Below are 11234 nucleotides of genomic sequence, written 5' to 3' on the forward strand. Positions count from 1 at the left end.
ATTGAAACACGTAAAATATCATGTAAGAAACGAGTTGCCAGTCCAGGTTCGATGCACGATACTGGATGCTTGGGGCTAGTGCACTGGGACGACCCAGAGGGATGGTATGGGGAGGGAGGAGGGTTTAGGATGGGGAACACATGTATACCTGCGGCGGATTCATTTTGATATTTGGCAAAACTAATACAATTATGTAAAGTTTAAAAAAAAAAAAATCTGGGTCTCCTGCATTGCAGGTAATTTCTTTACCATCTCAGCCACTATAGTAAGTAGTAATTCAACATTTCTACTGACATTTGTTTGGCTTTCTGAACAAAATTCTAGGAACTAAAGGGTTAGCCGAAATGTATCCAGTATGAAATTGTTGTAGGCTGACAAATTCTTCCACAGTCTTATCAGTGTCTCCCAGAATGTTGGAATTTAATTCTTTAACTCCTTCAGAAATGAATTGTCTACAAGGTGATTTGGGAAACAGAGTTCCTTGGGAACAAAGGAGTTTAACAGAAATTGAAATATCAAAGTTCTTAGAGAGCTTAAATTGGACCTAGGAAGTTAGGGGTTGAATGGGCTTTAATTCTTCAAGATAAGCTGATACATTTTATATAAATTGAGTTCTTGGGAAGAGAAAGGACTTAAGAGTTAGGAACTAAGACAGCCAAATTCATTCTGTAACTCTGGGTTAATATTCACTATGCTCCCTGTGGTGGCATCTCTACTATGCCTAGGGCTTTATAAAAGAATTTCACCCTGATAAAGGGAAGGGCAAGATGTAAGATATAAGATTTTCCTAATTCTTTTTTTCTTTACCACACTAAATCCTATCATGATTAAGGCTAGTGTTAATCACTCAGTCTTGTTTGATTCTTTGTAATCCTGTGCACTGTGGTCTGCCATACTTAAGGCTAAGGAAATAATAATTAAATATGACTTGTAATTTAAAAATTAACTAATTGTTCATATCAATAAGGCTAAGTGTTTTTAGTGTCAGGTCTATTATCCCTCTTCTGTGTCTTCATTGATCAAAAGTCCACTTATAAAAATAAAATATATAATGTTTTCTTTCTCTGAGCGATAGAATTAAAGGATAATTTTATTTCCTGATATATACACTTTCTGCATTTTTCAAGTCTTCTGCAGTAAGAATGTGTTATTGTATTAAAAAAAATAAATTTGAAAGCAGTAAAGGAACTACCACTTAAGGGATATGTTTAATAGGATCCCATATTAGTTTCCTATTGGGGCTGACACTTAGTGACTTAAAACAATACAAACTTGTAGTTCTGAGGTCAGAAGTCTAAGAGCGGTTGACAAGGTCACGTTGCTTCTGGAGGCTCTAAAGGAGAACAGACTTCCTTGTCCGTTCTAGCTTTTACAGTTTACCTGTATTCCTTGACTCATGGTCCCTTTCTCCATCTTCAAAGCCAGCAGTATAACATCTTCAACTTTTCCTATATCTCTTGTCCTCTCTATCTCTCACCTCCACTTCCATCATTATCTTCTGTGACTCTCTTTTAATTCTCTCTTATAAGGACTCTTGTGAATACATTGGCCCGTCTGATAATCCAAGATAATCTTCCCCTTTTAATATCCTTAACTTAATTACAGTTGCAGAATCCCTTGTACCATGGAAGGTAACATATTCCTGGGTTTCAAGGATAAGAGATGGACAGTTCAGCTCAGTCATGTCTGACTCTTTGCCACCCTATAGACCGCAGCATGCCAGGCTTACCTGTCCATCTCCAGGATATGGACATTTGGTATATGGACATCCTGGGTGCATTTATTCAGCCTATGGTAGACTCTTTTTATTTAGCTTTTTTGAGTTTTTCCAAACATTTTCAAGCTCTCTTTCATCTACTACCTTATGCCTGACATGTGCACACACACACACACACACAGTGTACATATTTTATGTCTCTACAGAGTATATAAATATTCGGGTAAATATTATGACAATTAACATTCTTGATCCTTTTACCTTTGGACTTTAACACTACTGTTTTTCTCTCTTTTCATCTCATTCTCTCTAATTTTATTCAGTGTTCAAAAATGAATTGAGTACCTACATGGCCCCAGGCTCTAAGTTGTAAAGATAGAGTGGTGAACAACGCAGATATGGATTCTGCTCAGGGAACTTTCATAATGGTAGGAGGACAGAAATAAGCCTGCAGACAAATATATAAACAAAATAATCAGAGAGTTGTATAAATGTTAGAAGTAAAATATACAGCTAATAATGAATGACTACGGAGAAGGCAATGGCACCCCACTCCAGTACTCTTGCCTGGAAAATCCCATGGATGGAGGAGCCTGGTAGGCTGCAGTCCATGGGGTCACGAAGAGTCAGACATGACTGAGCGACTTCACTTTGACTTCTCACTTTCATGTGTTGGAGAAGGAAATGGAAACCCACTCCAGTGTTCTTGCCTGGAGAATCCAAGGGACGCAGGAGCCTGGTGGGCTGCCGTTTATGGGGTCGCACAGAGTCGGACACGACTGAAGTGACTTAGCAGCAGCAGTGAATGACTAATGGAGAGATGAATGACAGGGTCATCACTGAATGTCTTTCTAAAGGGTAAAATTGATGCTGAGACCTGAAATGAAAAAACACGCACACTGTGGACTAAAACCAAACCAAATTGAAATATTGTGGATAAAGTCTGTCCTAAGTCATTTCCTACAATATCTGCAACAGATATTTTTTAGTGGCATGAATACTGATTTGGGACCTGGGAGACACAGAGAAATAATAGAGAAATAACCCTCAATTTTCTCATCATGATGTTAGGAAATTGAATAATAAAATCAAATATTCTATGTGTTTTGATAAATATGCACAAAATTTATTTTTACACAGTTTTAGATGCATTGTCCTTTGGGTTATTGAAAGTCAAGTAATTTGGCACTAATATAGCACTTTATTTTGGTTGTAGGTGTGTGTTTATGTGTTTGTGTGTCTTGATAAATGTTGAATCAGTAGAGTATTTCATGCCAGGAATCACCAAATAGGCCAAATGACTGAAAAATAATTGCTAGTTTATTATGGCAATCTAAGTCCACATCATTTGTGAAATGAGGCTTCTAGTTCCTCTGTTCATCTAATAAAAGTGGAGGCACAGCCAGTTTATTGCTTTGATCAGATATGTTGTCCACAAGCTGTATTCATCTTTTCAACACTGAGTAATTGTCTAACACTGCTGACCCCAAAATGGTTTGGATTCTATTCAGTACCCAGGAAAACATTTTAGATGATTCTTATTTGATCATAACAAAGCAGCTCAGTGTGTTTTTATAATGGCAATAAGTAAAAGTAAATAACCAATTTTGTCTGAATGAAATAAAAAATCAACACTTCTCCTTTGCAATATGATTTTCAGGAAGAAAATCCACAGATTTGTCTCATTTCTAAAGCTCTAGTTGCAAAGCATTGAGGTATATTTTTTACAAATCTACATGAAATGGGCAAAAACATGCTATTCAGATTTTGAATGTACCCAACAAGCTCTTAGTAGCTCAACTTTATATCATTTTTACAGATGATTATAATGGATATATTAGTATATCCTTGTCCCTTGGAAAAACACAGTCTCTGTTTTTGTTTTTTTTTTTTTTTTAACCAAGCATAACATATTAGGGACTTTCCTATAGCCCAAACAGTAAAGAATTTTTCTGCAATGCAGGAGACCAGGGTTTGATCCCTGGGTCGGCAAGATCCTCTGGAGAAGAGAATGGCAACCCACTCCAGTATTCTTGCCTGGAGAATCCCATGGACAGAGAAGCCTGGCGGGCTAGAGTCTGTGGGGTCACAGAATCGGACACGACTGAGCAACTAACACACACACACATATAACATAAAAAGAGATTTATCTGTGTGCTGCTGTTGCTGCTAAGTTGCTTCAGTCATGTCTGACTCTGTGAGACTCCATAGACAGCAGCTGTGTGCACACATCTAATAAATATTTTGTAGAGAGAAATTGGGTGAGTTACTTGTTTATTCAGTAAGATATTATTACTGATAATATTCTGACACTTATGATGGCCATAAAAGTTATTCCTATGATTTTCCTCCCTATTAAAACTCCCAAGTTTATGGTGGTAGTTATCAAGAAAATATATGAACATTTCTCTCACAGGTATTCATCTTTTATGAATTTTTAATTAAAATCTAAAAAGTATAAAGAACATAAATATAATTAAGGACCTAACTTTCTTAAGGAGTAGATAAGAAATAAAAGTCATAATCTTTTAGAATTAAGAACATATTTGTTTTGCTAAATGATTGACAAAAATAGAAATGAAGAAAAACAAATGCAACTTCAAATATTTTCACGGTTTATATTTTTTTCAAACAATCCAAAGTATGTGAGGAATTTCCGTATTGCATAACAACCAAATAAAAAGGCACATTCAAAAAAATGCATGATTTACTTTGTCAGGACTTATCCCTTATTTGGTTTTGTTTCTTGCTGATTATTTAGTATTGCAGGAACAAATGTGCAAAGACGCAGCATTTTTTAAAATGTTTTATAAGGTCATGAACTTGGCTTTATCTATAACAGCTGAGGCTGTCCCTCCTATCTGATTAGTTCTTGCAAAACAGCAGAAGCAACTTCCCAATTATACCTATGAGAAAGTAAGGAATCTACTCTTTAGAAATATGTGTTTAAATATCATTTCTTGTTGTTGTTCAGTAGCTCAGTCATGTCCAACTCTTTGTGACCTCATGAACTGTAGCCCATCAGGCTCGTCTGTCCATGGGATTTTCCAAACAAAAATATTGGAGTGGGTTGTCATTTCCTTCTCCAAGGGATCTTCCTGAGCCAGGGATCAAACTCATGTCTCTTGCATCTCCTGCATTTGCAGGCAGATTCTTTACCACTGAGCCACCAGGTATCACTCATCGCTTTGTTGTTCAGTCTTTAAGTCATGTCTGACTCATTGTGACCCCATGAAATGAAGCATGCTTTCACTATCTCCCTGAATCTGCTCAAATTCATCTCCATTAAGTCAGTGATGTCATCCAACCATCTCATCCTCTGTTGTTCCCCTTCTCCTCTTGCCCTCAATCTTTCCCAGCATCAAGGTCTTTTCCAATGAGTCAGCTCTTCCCATTAGGTGGCCAAAGTATTGGAGCTTCAGCTTCAGCAGCAGTCCTTCCAATGAATATTCAGGGTTGATTTCCTTTAGGATGGACTGGTTTGATCTCCTTGCAGGCCAAAGGACTGTCAAGAGTCTTCTCCAGTACCACATATTGAGAGCATCAGTTCTTCAGCCCCCAGCCGTCTTTATGATCCAACTATCACATCCATACATGACTATTGGAAAAGCCATAGCTTTGACTATATGGACTTTTGTTGGTAAAGTGATGTCTCTGCTGTAGGTTCGTTATAGCTTTTCTTCCAAAGAACAAGTGCCTTTTAATTTTGGGGCTGCAGTCACCGTCCAGTGATTTTGAAGCCCAAGAAAATGAAATCTGACACTGTTTCCACTTTTCCCTCATCTATTTGCCATGAACTGATGGGACCAGATGCCATGATCTTTGCTTTTTAAATGTTGAGATTTAAGCCAGCTTTTTCATTCTCCTCTTTCACCTTCATTGAGAGGCTCTTTAGGTCCTCTTCACTTTCTGCCATTAACGTGGTATCATCAGCATATCTGAGGTTGTTGATATTTTTCCTGGTAATCTTGAATCCAGCTTGTGAGTCATCCAGCCCAGCATTTCATATGATGTTACTCTGCATGCAAGTTGAATAAGCAGGGTAACAATGTACAGCTTTGACATACTCCTTTCTTTATCACTTCAGTCCAGTTCAGTTCAGTTCAGTCGCTCAGTCATGTCAGACTCTTTGCGACCCCATGAATCACAGCACGCCAGGCCTGCCTGTCTATCACCAACTCCTGGAGTTCACTCAAACTCACGTCCATCGAGTCGGTGATGCCATACAGCCATCTCACCCTCTGTTGTCCCCTTCTCCTCCTGCCTCCAATTCCTCCCAGCATCAGGGTCTTTTCCAATGAGTCAACTCTAAGCCTGAGGTGGTCAAAGTATTGGAGTTTCAGCTTCAGCATCAGTCCTTCCAATGAACAACCAGGACTGATCTCCTTTAGGATGGACTGGTTGGATCTTCTTGCAGTCCAAGGGACTCTCAAGACTCTTCTCCAACACAACAGTTCAAAAGCATCAGTTCTTCACAGTGCTCGGCTTTCTTCACAGTCCAACTCTCACATCGATACATGACCACTGGAAAAACCATAGCCTTGACTAGATGGACCTTTGTTGGCAAAATAATATCTTTGCTTTTGAATATACTATCTAGGTTGGTCATAACTTTCCTTCCAAGTAAGGGTATTTTAATTTCATGGCTACAATCACCATCTGCAGTGATTTTGGAGCCCCCAAAAATAAAGTCTGACACTGTTTCCACTGTTTCTCCTTAGAAGGTATTAAATACAAACAAAACAGCACAAACATCCACTTTTGAAACTTTATTTTCTAAAGAATACCTTCACATACATAATTGTAGTAAGATGAACAACAAAGTCTGATGCCGAACTCTGAACTAAAGATTGAGCCATTGAGAGGCTCCCCATGTTCCACTTCCACCCCTAGGTCCCATGAATATCAATGTTACTTTCTTGTTAGGCTGATATTTCCCTCATCCTCTTAAGTACCCATTCACCAATTCACGCCTGCCTTGGGATAGGGTAGAATATGTGATTCTCAGTTGCAATGTTAGGGAAAGGGGTATTGGAAGGAAGTACAAAGCACCCTCCCCTTGGTATGGTAAAAGGACTGAATCATAATTTTAATTCTTCTGTTCTAATCCTTGCTCTCTCGTTAACTGTAATGATACTGGTTAATTTATTAATTTCTCTTTACCTCAATCTCTTTACATATAATAGAAACAGTTTGGACTAGATACTCTGCAAGATTCTTCATAATCTTTATGAATTCTCAATTTCAGTGCTCCTGACTAAAGTGATTTCCTTCTCCCTTTCACCATATGAGTTATTCATATAAATAACCTGGAGGTGCAAAATCCTTCATTGTTTGCCAGCTAGGCTGACCTCCATTTTACACTGTCTATGTCTATATGACTGAATGATTTGACTATTTTCAAGTCAGCCTCCTAACAATTCATCTTGTATTTGCAATTTGGCAGCAGCTCAGTGGTTAAGACAACTGGAGTAATTGTGAAATGGTCACTCTCTGGTTCTTCTTTGGCACAAAGCCAGCCTTCTGTTTTCTTTTGCAGCTAAGCCTTATTCTTATAGTATTTAGCTAATAAATTTAACATTTATAGACTTATTTCAGAGAAGGTAATGGAGTACGACTGCCACTGAGTAGATGCCCAACCACTTCCTCTCATATAGGTACACCCAAAGGCAGGGCACCACCAAAGTGCAAGAATGACGCCACCAAAGTCCAAGAAATGTCCATTCTGAAGGAGGACGAACTGAACATTGTTCCACCCATAGAGAAGCATATGTAAATCTCTTACATCAACAAATGAAATAAAAAGATGGTGAGTTTGATGCCTGAAAAGAATCATGAAAAATAGAGGAGGAATGCAATTAGATATTCAGTATCTCAATGTTTATAATAAATTTTTACCTAATAAAAATGTATTTGTCTTGGGAAAGGGATAGGAGTCAAGTTAATACTACTGACACAAAGGTCAGAGTCAAGAAAAAATCGCATCTATTCTAACACTGTGATACATTTTTATGAAGCTGTATATAGTTTTAAATAGCCTTTGAAACAAGCTATCCCTCTTGACGGAAGTAGTTTTTCTTATGACATCAATTGTAAGGATTTCTAATCTATCCTTTTTGTGTACTATTGGACTGTAATATTTTGAGAAATACTGTCACAGATCAATTTGACTTTTGACACTGAAATAACAACTTTCACGTTGAATGTCTCAATGAAAAAAATGTTGACTGATATATAAATATCAATATCAAAAAAAAAAGGATGTTACAACTATCAAGCCATCACATTATGGCTGACCCAAAGATGAATGCAGAGAGAGCTCAGGATAGAAATAGGACGTCCACCATCAACCCATCAGTCACTGCACCCACCCCATAACAGTAACCCTAGGAGACTGGGGACAACAGAGGATACTAGCCCCAAATAGCTGAAGTGCATATCAAAGGAATGATTTCAGTGAGCCCAGATTCTTGTTTCTGCCCATAGATAAGAAAGTGCTAAATTCATTAACTGGAGATATCTTGTTTTCTTTAATTAACAGTAATCTTTAAAGTTTTGACTACCTGGTCTTTGTTGTAAAAATCCCTATCTATTCTACCTTCTGCTTTACCTCTTCAGAGGAGTCTTTCAGAGCAGAGAGGATTCTTCCCAGGCTTAAATCTCCAGCTTTGTGTGCAAAATAAAACATAATTCTCAACTATTTTGTTATTGCTCTTCAGTTGCTAAGTCATGTCTGACTCTTTGACCCTATGGACTGTAGCATGCCAGCCTCCTCTGTCCTTCACTATCTCCTGGAGTTTGCTCAAATTCATGCCCATTGAGTCAGTGGTGCTATCTAATTGTCTCATTCTCTGCCACCCCTTCTCCTTTTGCCTTCAATCTTTTTTCAGCATCAGGATCTTTTCCAATGAGTCAGCTCTTTGCATGAGTTAGTCAAAGTATTGGAGCTTCAGCTGTAGCGCCAGACCTTCCAAAAAATATTCAAGATTGATTTCCTTCATCAACCAATTGAATAGTTTGATCTACTTGAAGTCCAAGAGTCTGCTCCAGCATCACAATTGGCTCTCAGCCTTCTTTATGGTCCAACTCTCACCTACACACTTGACTACTGGAAAAGCCATAGCTTGGCCTCTACGGACCTTTTTCACCAAAGCAATGTCTCTGTTTTTCAGTACGATTTCTAATTTGTCATAGTTTCTCTTCTAAGGAGCAAGTGCCTTTTTTTTTTTTTTTTTTTGAAGTTTTTAAGATCAATTTATTAAGTTCAATGATGAAAGCCATCAGAAGAATATTCTCCTGAAAATTATTTTTTTCTTAGAAAAAATAAAGGAAAATCAATACCCTCTCAGCATAGCCACAGATGCTGTGGCAGTCAAGCCTCTCTGCAGATGGGAATAGTCCATCAGTCGGTCAAGTCACTCTCCCGGTCAGCAGGATTGTAGTCTGGATCATCATCATCCTCCTCCAGCTCCAAGTCATCCATTTCCTGGAACAAGGACTCATCTACCTCCACGTTGTTTCCAGCATCTTCCAAGGACTGGATATCAGATGTGTCGAGATTATGATCTGTTTCAAATAGTTGTCTCCTACTTAATTCATTTTTTCCTGTTTGCTCTTCTTCCTTCATCCATTTCTTTTTAATTTCCAAGAGTTCTACATCAAACTTGGCCTTCCAATTTAAGAAATTCTCAATTGTAGGAGAGTACCATGGAATAATTGCTTTTCGGCTTCTTCTGCTTCTTTTTCTTTTTGTTGCTTTTCTTCTTCTCTTCTAGTTTTTATTTGATCTACTATTTCATTTAATTTTTCTTGCACAGCTGTCACTAAGGTGAAGATCATCACTATACCAAGGTTTTCTTCTGCCTGTAATGCTAATAATTTTAAAATATCTGCTACATCATTATTTTCTAGATTTAACTGGGCGAATATTTTATAAAGGGGAGCTTCATCTGGGTATTTTTCACTGTATGTAAACTTGAGGGTTGTCTGGACAGTTTCATCATTTTCTCCAGCCTCAGATATCACAGTAATGGTGAAGCTGGGTGGATTTTCTGGTAATACTGTGAAGGAGTCAGGTAGATGGACTCCAGAGCCTCCAGCTCGTTGCGCTGCTCCTCGCGGTAATCTGTCATCGCGGCCCTCGCTGCAGCCCATGGATCGCCCAGATACCCAGGCGGCATGCTGCAGCCTGGACCGCAGCGGCGCTGGAAGGGCGCAGGCACAGAGTCCCAGGCAGAGAGGCCTGGGGCCCACAGCCAGGCTGGGCCTGCTGATCAACAGCCCCACGCTGGTCTCCGACTCGCAAGTGTCTTTTAATTCCATGGCTGCAGTCACTGTCTGCAGTGATTTTGGAATCCAAGAAAATAAAGCCACTGTTTCCATTGTTTCCTCATCTATATGCCATGAAGTGATGGGACTGGAGACCATAACCTTGGCTTTTTGAATGTTGAGTTTTAAGCCAGCTTTTTCACTCTCCTCCTTCACCTTCATCAACAGGCTCCTCTTCACTTTCTGCCATTACTGTAGTATTATCTGCAAATGGGTTATCAATATGTCTCCCAACAATCTTGATTCCAGCTTATGATTCATCCAGCCTGGAATTTTACATGATGTATCTTGCATATAGGTTAAATAAGCAGGGTGAAAATAAGCAACCTTGATGTACATCTTTCTCAATATTGAAGCAGTCCATTTTTCCATGTTCTAACTGTTGCTTCTTGACCTGCATACACCTTTCTCAGGAAATAGGCAAGGTGGTCTTACATTCCCATCTCTTTCAGAATTTTCCAGTTTATTGTGATCCACACAGTCAAAGGCTTGGGCATAGTCAATAAAGCAGAAATAGATGTTTTTCTGGAACTCTCTTGCTTTTTCTATGATCCAGAGAATGTTGGCAATTTGATCTCTGGTTCCTCTACCTTTTCTAAATCCAGCTTGAACACCTGGAAGTTCATGGTTAACATACTGTTGAAACCTAGCCTGAAGGATTTTGAGTGTTACCTTGATAGCATGTGAAATGTGCACAGTTGTATAGCAGTTTGAACACTCTTTGGCATTGGAATCAAAACTGAATTTTCCAGTACTGTGGTCACTGCTGCTCTTTCCAAATTTGCTTGTATATTGAGTGCAGCATTTTCACAGCATCATCTTTCAGGATTTGAAATAGCTCAGCTGGAATTCCATCACCTCCAATAGCTTTGATTCATAGCATTTCTTCCTAAGGCCCACTTGACTTTATATCAAGGATATCTGGCTCTAGGTGCATGACCAAACAATCATGGTTATTTGGGTCACTAAGACTTTTTTTGTACAGTTCTGTGTATTCTTGCCACCTCTTCTTAATCTCTTCTACTTCCGTTAGGTCCTTACAATTCCTGTCCTTTTTTGTGCCCATCTTTGCATGAATGTTCCTTTGGTTTCTCTAATTTTCTTGAGGCTATCTCTAGTCCTCCCCATTCTATTGTTTTCCTCTATTTCTTTGTATCGTTCTCTTAAGAAGCCTTTCTTATCTCTCCTT

At 38.6% G+C, this 11234-nt stretch overlaps 1 pseudogene across 1 annotated transcript; it reads right to left on the reverse strand.

The window, feature by feature from the left end:
• Window positions 1-8995: 8995 nt before the first annotated feature.
• LOC104993278 lies at window positions 8996-9932 on the reverse strand (annotated as a pseudogene). The gene has a single exon (XR_825809.1). The product of XR_825809.1 is annotated as an RWD domain-containing protein 1 pseudogene (transcript).
• Window positions 9933-11234: the final 1302 nt, after the last annotated feature.

The sequence above is a fragment of the Bison bison genome, unplaced genomic scaffold, assembly GCF_000754665.1.
Source record: "Bison bison bison isolate TAMUID 2011002044 unplaced genomic scaffold, Bison_UMD1.0 scf7180017864237, whole genome shotgun sequence".
NCBI lineage: Eukaryota > Metazoa > Chordata > Mammalia > Artiodactyla > Bovidae > Bison > Bison bison.